At 40.2% G+C, this 14,156-nt stretch overlaps 1 protein-coding gene and 1 long non-coding RNA gene across 3 annotated transcripts in view; one reads left to right on the top strand and one right to left on the bottom strand.

Moving 5' to 3' along the window:
- LOC112932849 (uncharacterized) overlaps nt 1–10,138 on the top strand; it is a 76,181-nt gene extending 66,043 nt beyond the window's left edge. The window contains exon 3 of the long non-coding RNA XR_003237570.2: nt 7,911–10,138. This is a non-coding gene — a long non-coding RNA (uncharacterized lncRNA). The remainder of the gene's footprint in view (nt 1–7,910) is intronic.
- TENM3 (teneurin transmembrane protein 3) overlaps nt 1–14,156 on the bottom strand; it is a 2,512,213-nt gene that overhangs the window by 669,001 nt on the left and 1,829,056 nt on the right. The window lies entirely within an intron of this gene.

Consider the following 14,156-nt stretch of genomic DNA (forward strand, 5'->3'; position numbering starts at 1 on the left):
AGGCTTAGTAGAGGAATGAGGACTATATTCCCTACTAAATGGGGCTAAGAATTAGCTTCCTTGCCTTGCAAGGCAGCAGGATGGGACTCAAGGCCTGTACAACTTATTGTTTCTGGACCTGAATCAGTCAGAGTATGCACTAAATTCTCTGGTCAGGTGAGGCTACTGGTTTTGCTCTGCAGCTGGGGGAAGTTAGAGGCTGTGCTCTCTGTTCAAGTGTCACTGTATGTAGGACTATTATGTGGGTTATGCAGCTTCCTATATGCTGGGTTAGGTTCCCCAGTTGAACAGGCTGAGGGCTATATTTAGCAAGAAGCAGGGCTATGATTTAAATGCCCTGCCCAGGCACAGTGAAAAACAATAGCTCTAAAACTGGTAAAGCTCTTTGTTTGTTGTTTTAACTTGAGTGGACCTGCACCCCATGTTCCTTGGTCAAACAGGGCCACTGATTTGCTTTGCAAACTAGTGGCTTTATCTTCCTTTCTTTCAACTCAAGCACTGCTGGGCTATGCAGGTTTCAGGTGCTTTCACCAGCCCTTGCTTTCACCAGCCCTTCTCGTTAGTCAGAAGACACACTCTACAGTGGGTGAGGGTATGTCTCAGTTCCTTTGCCTGGGCAGGAGGTGGTGGGGCTGCTCTAAGCTACTTTCAGTTTGCCAAACAGCCTCCTTCATTTCATTAGATTTTTTAAAATTCATTCTCAAACAAACAATATTCATCCAAGAAAGTTCTTAAAGCTTGTGGTACATTTTCTCCCAAATTATAGAATCCTTCATATGATGTTTTCTCCTTTTGCCTGACTGTTAAAAGTAGGCTACAATGCATTTCAGTATAACTTTTAACAATATGTGATTCCAAGGGAAGGAAACTTTATAAATGGCAGCTAATCTGCACTCCTGCTGAACTGGGGTACTTCTGTAACCCCTCCCCGGGATGCTGAACTTACTGTGGATGCACTATTTCATAACTAGGTAGCAGATCCCATGTTGGGTCCCACTGAGCAAGAGTTATAGATCCATGTCTATGTGTAAAGCCTGTCGTGATCCGCTCACATGTGTTTTATGTTTCAAGAAAAATGATTTGGCCCTTGAAGAGCAGTTCAGGCCAGAATTTTGTGTCAAAAGCAGACTGTAACAGAGTTGGCATCCTGCCAGGTGACTTAATAACTAATTTTTAGTGTTTTATAAAAATGCATATACAAGCATTTCTGAGCTATGGAGTACCAAAAACTTTGGGAAAGAGCTCATCCTAGTTAGAAAAAGATAGCCACTGACCTAATTTCTGTGACCTTAACTTTCTCCTGTTTTGTCTGCATGGTGAATGGGTTAAAATAGAAGATCCTCAAGTGTTCTGTGCCAACTGTGAGTGAAGAGATGGATGGTGGAGCTGTGTCCGTCCACAGGGAGCCTATGTCTTCATGATGCCTGAGCCACAATGCATGGACTAAAAAGCTGCTGAAAGCCCCAATTTCTCCCTGGAGTAGGGATTTAGATGGGGCAAGACTAAGTGCTTATACAGAAAGCCTGTGTGATGAAAAAAATGCAGGCTCTGACTTCAGACACATAGAGCGCCCTATTTGGGTTCTTTAACCTCATGTGGTTTATTCAATTTCTCTGCTTTTTGGTCTCCTCTCCTGCTAATGAGGCTGACACTTATTGCATTAGTCCACTTGAACTGCCAGAAAAAAAATACTACATACTGAGTGGTCTAAATAACAGAAATTTACTTTCTCACAGCTCTGGAAGTTAGAAGTCCCAGACCAGGGTGCCAGTAGAGCTGGTTTCTGGGGAGGCCTTCTTTCCTGGCTTGCAGAAGGCTATCTTCTCATTATATCCTCATGCCACCTTTCTTCTCTGCATATGGAGAAAAATCCCCAGTGTCTCTCTTTCTTCTCATAAGGACACAAGTCCCATGAGATTTAACTTCCATTACCTCCCCAAAGGCCCCATCTCCAAACACAGTCACTTTTGGAGGTTACAGCTTCAACATATGACTTTTGGAAGGCCACAGTTCAGCCCTCAACATCTTAGAGTGCTGTTGTGGAGATGAGACAGGGCAAAATGAGGTGACATATGCAAAGCACCTGACAGAGTTCCTGGCCCCCTGCAGAGCCCCAACCAGAAGCACATGTAAATCGACCTCATTACATACTTAAGACAACAAGCAGCAATTTATAAATTTGAAGTTTTCTATGCAAGATACCTGAGTGTACCCACAAAAGGGTGTCTATTTCTTTAAACTTTGTTGCAGATCATTTTTTTCTATTATAAATAATTAGAAATTTGTTTGGCTTCTAGAATTCATTTGTCTAAGCCAAGAAAAACTGATAGCATAGAGGGATGCTGTCCAGTGCCCATTCCTTTGCAGTAAACATCTCTTGTGTCTCCAGCTAATACTCTGTTAGCCGGCACCAACTGACAGTTGCATGCCCAACTGGAAAGCATAGCCAGATAATCAACTCATGTAGGCCTGCTACTTGATTTTAGGAACAATGTCTATGGTATTGTTTTCCAGAAGAAATAATGGAAATAATTAAAGCCGTATGTCAACATCTTTCTCTCTGCCTACAGACAGACAGACAACACACACACACACACACAGATCCTAGATGGTCTTGATCAGCTTGATAGTTGAAAATTATCCCAAAGGTAGTTAAGTAGTAAAGAATTTCTTCATAGAAAGAAATACATTGAAATAAAACAACTGGGGAGCAAGAAATGTCTTCAAGCTGTGTATGGATAATCAGCCAGTGATAATATTATCTATCATTTTTGCTAAAATGAGCTTCTAATGAATAAGAAAATTTTTCTGCAATGTGTTGATACTGGCTCAAACATTAGTTCTTCTGGCTTCAAACACACACACAAAAATCATTTGAATAGATTTAGGACTCTGTAGTCATGAAACCACATTTTAAAAGTCCTGAAGTATAATAATTGGCCAAAAAAAGAAATGACTAAGAAGAGACATCGAGGGTGTTCTTCGCTTAAGTCTAGAACAATGGGACTGGACAGAGAGAAGATCCAGATGCACACTGATTCTGCAATAAATATTCACAACTAGGCAGGATCCAGAAGATGGCTAACCAGGTATTAGAATAATTACAATTGTTTACATTTGAAGATGCCTGGAGCCTTTCCTGAAATAACTCAGAAACCCTGATCTTCAGTGTAGATTTATTAGTACCAAGTAATGTGTCAGGCACTGGGTAAAATGAGAACATGTTTTGAAAGTAAAACAGCTAACTATATTAATATATCAATACTCTTTGAGTAGTATGCTCTTCGTGAATTTAAATTTGCAGAGGTTTTTTTTTTTTTTTTTTTCTCTTGGGAAAAAGGGACCAATGCTTTGCCCAATTGAAGTGGCCAGTGGCTGGCTTTGAAAGGTGATCCTGAGGTTTCTGGGTTCACCATGAAGAGGAAGCTAGACTACTGGCTGGAATGAAAGCAATAGGAGGTCTTAGGTTCAAGTTCTTGGAAGAAGCGGAGAGCAAACATCTCCAACAAAAACAATGGATGGGGACTTGTCTCAAAGGAGCCAAGAGTGGCTTCAGGAGGTGGTGAAGAGAAGCAGTAGAAAGGTCCTCTCAAGTCACAGAATGAGACTATGCTGTGACATTCCTGAATCTGAGTCTGTGACCAGAGTCTATCCTTCAGATGATGCATTCCATCATTACTGAAATTCGGAAGAAGAAGGAAGCATCATTTCTCAGAAAGTAATTGAGTACTGGTTACATTTTATTTGTTCGTACATTATCATTTAAGTTCCAGTTTTTTTTTTTGTTTTGTTTTTTTATTCTTTTATTTGGGAAAAGTGTTTCTTACAAAAGGGCAGCTGCAAAATACAGAGACCTCTGCAACAATTACTCGTTTTTTTCTTAAAGTGAAAGAATGGGTGGGATCCAAGGATCAAAGCAGAAGATGGACAAATGAGGAGTATCTTCCAAGTTATTTTAGGACTAGAGAGACAAAACTCAAAGCTAAAATTTCCAATCAAGAAATTCTTCTAACTTAACTTTAGCTCATCTCGTGGATAACCACCCCCACCCCACCCCTGTATCCAGGGATACAGTGTCATATTGGTTTCAGGTGTAAAATACATATAATACCTGGTGCTCATCCCAAGTGCCCTCCTCAAGCCCTATCACCTAGTTCCCCCATGCTCCACCCACCTTCCCCTCCAAGAACCATCGCCGGGTTCTCTATCACTACATTTTATTAACCAGAATTCTCTGTCTTTGGAGCTTAGATTTCTATATGGCTGACTCATCTTTCACTGCTTTAAAGTGCTTTTCTCCTTCTATGTCTTTATTCTGTGTATACGTGCCTTCTTAATCTTCAATTCAATAACTTTCTATTTGCAAAGCATGAACTGAGCCTGTAGAGTTATGCAGAAACAAAGAAGATACTTTGTGCCTAAAGCACTGAGAGTCAAGGGGGAAGGGGTAGGCGTATAACAAATCACAGTGGCTTGTCCCTGCCACAGCTGTGGCCTGTCTTCCATGAGCGCCTGCGCCCTGCAATTCGGTCCTGCAGAATTTCTCACAGTCTCATGATAGAGGGGGGCATGTCAGGCCTCTATCTCCACATAGTCTGAAGCAACATCCTCAGCTTCCTTCTTGCCTTCACAAACTCTTAGCTAGCATTCACCTTCAATCCGACCTCTGGGAAAGGCATCTGACATCTCAGTTTGATGTCAGTGATCCTAAATATCACACTATTATAATGCCTTGCATCACAAAGGTCTGTTTCACAGGCTGTCTTGACCATGAAGCTTAAGGGGCAGAAACTCCTCCTTCATCTGTAGCCCTTGTGTCGGGTGTGTAGGGAGGTAGGAGGCCTTTCAAGATTTCTGAGCAGAGGGAGGGCTGTCATGACTTGATTATCTCTTACATGTAAAGTGTGTGTGTGTGTGTGTGTGTGTGTGTGCGCGCGTGCACGCGCATGTATATATTTTTCTGAGATTTTGGGAATACTAAGAAATAACTAACATTCACCTGGTATATAACACAGCTGGCACACCTTACATAGGAAGGGTTTGCACACTAGACAAGTAAACAAATACGGGGTATGCATTTATTTATTTTTATTTTTATTATTATTTTTTTCAGGGTATGCATTTAAATTGAGGCCCCAAAAGGAGGTGTTAGTGATATATGGCAGAAAGGGGCTGGGAGGAATTCTTGGAAATTTGGTTCTAATCATATCCTTCCTGCAAATCTCCTCCAATTACAGGGAGCACGATAAAGGCCCGGGAAGGAGTGCACTGAAAATGGTTGAATTCATTTTATGATGTTAATGATACAAAACAATGTAATATAATATCAAAATACTGTGCGATGGAATGCTGATATTTCAATGCCATAACTGAAATTGGAATATTCAGCTCCCTATGAAACAAATTATTCTTTTGCTGCCTCATTTATTATTTTTTTCCAAAGTTATCTCTGAAAAGTCTTTAAATCCGTTTCTTACTTTGCCTATTACTAGGTCCATCACTGACATGGAACTAGTTACTCTGCTTTATTACTTTTAACTACACTCATGAAGCTTCTTTTTTTTTTTTTTTTAAGTTCTTCCACTGATTGTAAATTGAGATTTTCTAATTCTGTATTTTATTTCACTTTGTGATTTATTTCATTCTTTCTATTGTATTCTTTTAATTTTTAAATCCAATTTCCATATGGGGGCTTGTATAAAATCTAACACCTATTAATTTATGTTGATTTACAACACTGATTTCAGTATACTATAAAATGTTCATTTTTAATGTTTGTACTCATAGATAATGCATATCATCAAGTTTTAAGCTAAATCATTAATACTTTTATTCATCTTTAACTACCAAAGTTCTTCCCATTTATACGTTTGTACTCAAATATTTTCTAAGATTCATTAAAATGCATCACCAGAAATGTGTTTTTATTTACAACATCTTTATGTAGATGTGTGGGTAGGAAAGACCTATTTGCAAAATATTTTAGGAAAACTTAGAATAAAAAGTAAAGTAGAGCTTATACTCTTAATCGCAAATTCATTAAATATTCTTTGGAGATCAACACTGGAAACTGTTTTCATCAAATAAGGAAAAAATTATATTTCCTGATTTTTTTTTTCATTTATCAGTTGCATGGAGACAGTGTAACTGCTATAATGAAAACTTCCCTTAATTCTCATCCTAGGGACCAGAAGACTTTTATTGCTTAGTAGAAACAAGCCAGGTTTTTAAAAAATGTGATTGATAACGAAACGTGACATGGAAGCATTTTTTTAATGTTAACAGATAAAGATTCTTTTATTATCACTTATCGAGAAATGAGCCCCCACTGCCACTTTCAAACTCAGAATTCTGTAGTCATTGCACAAGTGCAGCCTTTATGTGAAAAGAAATATGGATGTCTTTGCCCAGCTCACTCTCAGCTCCAAGGCCTTTAGAAAGGTGTTTTTATTCTACAGCAGAGAGCTTGGTGGGATGCACAGAGCCTTTGGGGTCAGATAGAGGTACATTCAAATCACTGCTCTGCCTCCCACCAGGACCAGGTGTCTGAAACTCTCTGACCCTCAACTTCTGGGTAAAGTGGTTGATACCGTCACCGCCCATCTCAAGGAATCATTTCAGGAATGACATACTTAGCACGGTGCTTGATGCAGAAGATGCTCCAGAAACTGCTCATTCCTCTCCTGGCAGCCCACTAATGCAGTATAAATAACCATAGCTAAAATATTGGCAATGTAACTGAACAGGGAAAAAAGAAAAAAAAAACAACCCTAAAAAGCAGTCCTAAATAGAGAAATCAGACTGTCAGTTAGCAGTAACACAAACTTTTAAAACATAATTAAAACATACTTAAAAGTAAGTAGATTAAAATCATCCTAGCCTGCAGAGACCAGGAATGCTTAGTCTCTAAGCCATGTGAGGGACTCTCACCACTTCGAAGGGCCTTGGAGAAATCACCAATATTCCAGCAACGGAGAGTCAGCTCCATCTCAGGAGGCAGAAGTAGTTTCTCCAGGTAACTTAGAGCTCTTAAAAGCCCACTAGGGGTTTCCTCTATCCTTTGCAACTCCTGGGATTTAACATAGACAGGAATATTCTTTTTTCATTTTTGCTTTGGGTCGTATCTTCAAAGCGCTGGTCGGGCACGCTATCCGTTGATGGTAACGCCATAGGGGCTTTATCACCAAACTCCCAGCAAACACGAGTAGCCTTCCCGGGGATGCACTGGGCCCTGGGTGGGGGTTGGGGCCGACCTGCTTTCTGGCCACGGATAAGCTTCTGGAGGCTGATGCAGCCCCCCATCAGCAGGTCCCTCGGTGGGGACTCTGCGCCGGTGAGGTGGCCCCCTGCACTAGACGCCAGCCCCAACTTCTGCGGTTGAACTGGGCATCACTCAGTGACAAACAGATAAGGGCCTATCTCTGAAGGTTCCCAGATGGAATGCTGTTAGACTGTCATCACGGAAATCTTACTGTCCTGCCTTCAGATCTGAAAAGCTGCAGATGTGAAGGGAGGATGGAGGACAGAGAAGAAAGACAGAAAGGGCAGATGGGAGATAAGGAGCCTCCCTGAGCAGAGAGACCCACAGTTGCTCCTGGGAGAGCCTTGGCCCGTCAGAGGGGATGTCAAAGTGTCACTGAAAAATGTGGCTGGCTCTGCTAGTGCGTCCTCTGTATTCCAGCATGTGTTTTTGCCATAATCCTCATTTTAACACGTGCAAAAAAGAAACAAACATTTAAAAAGCCCTAGATAGCCAAGACTTTCTCAGTCTTTATTCTTACATTTATTTCCTAATGAGACACGAAGAAGCCAGACCAGAATCCAGATCTTATTGTTGTTTTTCTTGTCCCTGACATTGATCCTGTTATTCCTGGTTACTGTTTATAGGCTGCTTCTTGTTTTCTTTGCAGGATGCTGAGTACTCTTTACACTGAAGAACACCTGAGTTGCCTCAAATAGTTATTTTTCCAGAGGAGATATCTAAATGGACAATGCACGTGTGAGATGTTCGACATCGTCACTGGCTATGGAAATGTATGCAGATGAAAACCACAGTGAGAAATTGCTGTACATTCACTTTATGGGCTATGATATACAAAAAAAGTGGAAAAAAAGTGTTGGCATGGACGTGGAGAAACTGAAATCCTGTGCATTGTGGTGGAAGTATAAAATGTAAGCCACCTTGGCAACTAGCTTGGATGTTCCTTTTTTTTGTTTGTTTTAAGATTTTACTTATTTATTCATGAGAGACACATAATTAGAAGCAGAGACATAGGCAGGGGGAGAAGCAGGCTCCATGCAGGGAGCCTGATGCGGGACTTGATCACAGGACCCCCAGGATCATGACCTGAGCCAAAGGTACATGCTTAACCACCGAGTCACCCCCGTGTCCCTGGATGTTCCTTGAGAAGTTAAAAATGGAATTAGCATTTGACCCAACAGTTGCACTGCTGGATATATACCCCTAATTTAAAAACAGGTCCTAAGGGGGCACCTGGGTGGCTCAGCTGGTTAAGCATCTGCCTTGGGCTCAGGTCATGATCCCTGGGTCGTGGGATTGAACCCTACATTGGGTTTCCCATTCAGTGGGGAGTCTGATTCTCCCTCTCTCTCTCCTTCCCCTGCATATTCTCTCTTGCTATCTCCCTCCCTCTCTTAAATAAATACATGAAATCTTTTTTTTTTTTAAAACCAGGGACTGAAACAAATGCTTGTACACATGTGTTCATACCAGCATTATTCACAACAATGAAATGGTAGAAACAAACTGAATGTTCATTAACAGATGAATGGATAAACAAAATGTGGTATATACATTCAATGGAATATTATTTAGCCATAAAAAGAATAAAACAGCTTTACATCTTATTAGGTGGCTGAAGTTCAGAAATAATATGCCAAGGAAAAGAAGCCATACACAAGGGCCATATAATGCATGATTGCATGTATATGAAATTTTCAAAAGAGCTAAATCCATAAAGACAGAAAACAGATTAGTGGATGCTGGATGCTGGAGGTGGGGGAGGTGCAATGGGGATTAGGCTTAATGGATACAGAGGTTTCTTTTGGGGTAATGAAAACATTTTAGAACTACACAGAAGCAGTGGTTGCACCACATTGCCAAAGTCCTAAATGCCACCAAATTATTCACTTTCAAATGATTCCTTTTTATATGATGTGAATTTCTTCCCAATTAAAAAAATGTTTGAAAGCATTTGCTCCTTATGATAAACCTGATGATAAACCTGTGATGTGGGCACTATTCTCCCCATTTTTCAGATGTGTTCTTCCCACAGGGATATATATTAGTTTCAGCAGAGGACATGTGGCATGATATTCAGACTGGGACTTGACAAATGATGGGAAATGTAGGACTATACCTTTTGAAGAAGGCATAAAATGACCTGGCGCTCGCTGCCAAGTCCTATTTGTCATTAGTGTGTTGCTGGGAACTGCAGTCCTGGCCGAGAGTGGAAGACCACCTTCCCTATCAGTCTGGCAGTGAAGGAACCAGTAAGAAAAATGGTTGGCAGTTAAGGGCAAAGGTATGTTCTGCGCTTCATCCTCCTCTGAGCTGCAGAATCTTCCCTCAGTCTTTAGTTTCTGGGGGAGGTCAGATGTGTGTGATCAGGGAAGAAAGTTGAAGAGAAATTTCGTCACCCACCCTCTTTTACAAACCCACATCTCCAAGATAGTCCATCTGGGTCCTGCTCCTGTCTTCCCGCAATGACTGCCCTGCACATAACTTGCAGAGGAAGCCTCCCATGAGCAGAAGTGTATCTAGGGAGTTGGCTCCCACCAAATCAACAAAATGCTACTTGCTTTCCCAGACCCCCCTGGTCTACCTGCACTGCAGGGCCCTATGGCCACGGCCCACCCAGTCCCCTCTGACAGCCTCTCCCCCAGCCCAGGCTCTCCTCTGGGAAGCCACGGCACCTGCCACAGTCACTACCTTTCCCAAGTACCACCCCACCTTGACATCTCCTCTCCAATCCCAAGTTTTGAATGGGTCCCTGATAGTCACTCAATGAAGCTGACTTTCTTTGCCTGGCTTTCAGTGTTGTCCACTAGGTTTTAGACTCATTGCCCCAAACTTTTACCCAATTGGATCTAGCTAGCCTACTTTTTTTTTTTTTTTTTTAAATAATACCATCAGGCAATAGCTAACATCTGTTGAAGACTTACCTTATGCCAGGCTCTATGTGAAACGCTTTAGATACTTCATCTTGCTTAACTTTTACAATGCCGAACATGCCAGGTATCTCACAAGTGAGGAAACGGGGGCCACAGGGAGGGTGAAACATGTACGACTGGTCAAGATCAGAGTCAGCATCTGAACCCAGGTCCAAACCTGTGGTTTTAGGTATTTATTTTGATTTTACCTCTCCCTTTCCTGTTTTCATCGCGTCTGCTCCTCCATTCTATCTGGAATGCCAACTCCAAGAATGGCTCCTTTACTCTCCTGCTTTTCTCCAACAAACATCCCTGACGTTCCACCAGAAGGGTCATCTCTTTGTTGGAAAGCAAATGTTTTCTTTCTTGCTGGCATTTATCTTTCCTTTGTTCTAAGCGTCGCACCACTAACTCTGTGATGGTCTTAAGGAGGGTAAGGGACCGTGTCTAATACTCACATCTCTGACCTTGTCTAAAACAATACCTTATTCACAAGAGTTCAGCAATTATTTGTCCAAGGATTCTTACGAATTACCTGCCAGGAGAAAAAATTTCGTACGTAGAGTTGTTTGTTAAAACTTCTTCACGAAATTGGATTTTAACTCCTCAATCTTTTACTAAATGCAATTTTTGATGTTTTGGTAGCATTAAATAAATAGAGTGAGCCTTGGCGAAGTATTCCTAATTTTAACATAGGACTAACGTGCTTAAAATATTAAGTGCTAAAACTTATTTTTATCCAAGTGTTTTACCTGAACCAACATTGAGACCAAAGGGAAAAGAAATTACTCTTTGTAAATCTGTTACTTTAAACCTCTTATTCTCAGGAGTTTCATGATAGGTCCATATAGAGAAATTAATTTACAGAAGTAGTCAGCAGAACTGCTAAAAAATGCAAGCATGAACTACTATGCACTTTTTCCTTTGTGTGACTTCTGCATATTTCAATATTCAGTTCATCACCTTTAAGATGTTCAAATTCACCAGCTGTAGGAATACTTATCAGATTATAGAGCAGCACTAAAAATAAACTGATGTTATTGAAAATAAGTGAGTCAGCACATTCTTAGAGCTGAATTGTTTTCTCATGTGACTCATACTACTTAACTAACTTTTTCTTTGTGATTGTTCATTTATCATATCAAAAGTTTCTTTGGACATCTGCTTCTTTAAGTACAAAAGCACAAGCTTGTTGAAAACGTTCAGCCGAAGAATAAAGTAACTCTCCGGTCTGGATTTACCAAAGCAAGACATTAATGAGGCCAGTCACTATGGGTTTAGCTAAATATCGTTTTCCATTATTTTAAGGTATAAAGGGAGCTGTATAATTTTCAATGTTAGCGCAGCCTATTTGCCACCCCCCCCCCCAAAAAAAAAACGCTAAAATTCATTTACATACAGCTCATAATACTAAACTTGAAAAAACCCTTCGGCTTAGTTTTGACCAGAGGATATTTTTGATAGAGCTCATCTCAAAATCACTTGGAGTCCAAAGTGTCTATGCAAAACCATTAATCTCAGAATGTGTCTAAACACCAACCTTCAGACAGGCTGCAATTTACCGTTCTCTGTGACAGACAAATAGCTAGGGGAACGCTGTCATCTAACCCTGCTGCTATCTTTAGTAGTCATGGAAAGAAAGGTTTTTTCTCACTGCCTTGTCATAAAAAGACTACAAAATCCATCAACACAGTATAACTTTACATATAAAAGTAATGCCCTGAATAGATATTTCAGTCATCATGTGAAAAATAAACAAGACAGTCTTTAAATCAATGTCATTCACAAGGAATCAGCGTGGACATGTATTGACTGATTTCATAGTGAAAATGGGAAATATATGTAAATTTGACTGCTCCATTTTGACATGGATGCTTTCAGCTATATCTCTAACCTGTATACCGCAAAACCAAACTGCGAAGGAGTCTTGTATACAAAACTTGGGCTAGTCCCCTTTACAGATGCTTTGGACATTTCTAATGTTAGTGGTGCCTGTGTGATGTGTATTCCACAAAATATAAGTTAGCCTAAAAGGCTGGTTGGTGTATGTTAGGATAGGCCTTCAAACACATGTGGACAGTCCCTGTGGAGTAGATTGAAAAGGTAACCCCTGAAATGTGTCCCTAGGATATGTATTGGAGAAAATATGAAAAGCCCCAACAATACATATATTTATATTTTAAAATTTTATTTTATTGTGGTAGGAACACTTACTGTGAGATCTACCCTCTTAATAAGTTTTAAAGTATATAATATGGTACTGTGGACAAACAGGATAATTAAATACTTCATTTTTCATCTTATTATTATTATTATTATTATTATTATTATTAACTTTAGAAGCAAATCTAAGTAAGAGGAAAATTAGTGGCCACCAATTTTGCAGAACCCAGTGGCAATTAGTAAACAAATACAAATGTGGATACTTCAGGGAGCATTTCATGAAATATTTGGAGGAGGATATAATCATATTAGGCTTTCATCATGTCTTGCAATAGGACTTATTTGTACAGTACTGAGGGTAATCAAAACTGATGTGTGAAATTCACAGAAGGTCTGCGGTGATATCCCAGAAAGAAAAAAAAATGCAAAAACAACTTAGGAGTCTTTTAAATAACTTTGCAGATTTTTTTTTTTAATAATGAACTGAAGGCAGAAGTGCTCCAATATGGAAATTGAGTGGCCAGGAGAAGTGAATGCCACCTGCCCTAGGACTGTGTCTGTAGCAGCTGAAGTCTTGCCCATCAGCTGAAACAACTGCTCCGCATCCCCAGGTCACTATTTTCATCAGGAGCCCACTTTCCCAGCAGTAGCAATTGGAAAGCTATCTGGGAAACTAGAGGTGGCCAAGATAAGTCAAAGGACAAAAATCAGCTCTGACACCATCTCAAAGTGTTTCCCTGATTTTCCCTTGAAGGAGCTCTGGTCAGCAATTCAGCACAGTCCAAATGTAGGCATTTGGTAGAAAACGACAATTTTATTGAATCATGCAAGTGAAATCTCATTTGGTGGGTTTCACCTGAGAGACAAAAATTGGAACTACATCCTGAAATTTCAGAGGCAGGTGACATATTGAGATACGTAACACATTTATTGGGCCCTCAAACAGCGAGCTAACAAATATATTTCAACGTCATATATTACAGGGGCCACATATCCAAGGTAATGCGTATGCCTGTCTCAGCAACAAGTGCTTCTTAATTTTTAAGTATATGTGACATAGAATATTTCAAGGTCATTGTTTGGGGATTTTAATTCCATAGCGAGTGAGCATTGGAAACAATCATTTGGCTTTTGTCAGCAATTTTAGCTTTATAATATCTTAAAATGCATCTTCAGTGCATGTGTGTGTGCGTGTGTATGTGTGTGCGTGCAGCAAGTTGAACTTTTATAATTTGGGATTTGCAATAGAAAATGTGGTTAGGTGATTGTTTTAGGCACCACAAAGACTATCCCTAAGAAAATGCCATAATACTTGTACTGGAAATGTTCTCCTCAAAATGAATAAATTTGTACATAATCCTTTATACTTTTAGATGAACTTTCCTTCCAGTAGGGTTCCAAAACATTTGTTCCTATTTTACATAAAATTACCTTAATATTTATTTTAGAAACATTACTGGAATAGCAAAACAACATAGCAACATGAATTTGTGATTCTCTATGTGCATTTGGGTAAAACTGGTTAGGAATTTTTAATTTTTTTTTTTTTATGATAGTCACACAGAGAGAGAGAGAGAGAGGCAGAGACACAGGCAGAGGGAGAAGCAGGCTCCATGCACTGGGAGCCCAACGTGGGATTCGATCCCGGGTCTCCAGGATCGCGCCCTGGGCCAAAGGCAGGCGCCAAACCGCTGAGCCACCCAGGGATCCCTGGTTAGGAATTTTTGACACTGATTTCTTTTAGGTGATAGGTGATACACCTTTGATACACCAAAGAAAGGTGATTTCTTTTAGGTGATAGGGTTCACTTCAAATACTGT

The sequence above is a fragment of the Vulpes vulpes genome, chromosome 7 (assembly GCF_048418805.1).
Source record: "Vulpes vulpes isolate BD-2025 chromosome 7, VulVul3, whole genome shotgun sequence".
Classification (NCBI taxonomy): Eukaryota; Metazoa; Chordata; class Mammalia; order Carnivora; family Canidae; genus Vulpes; species Vulpes vulpes.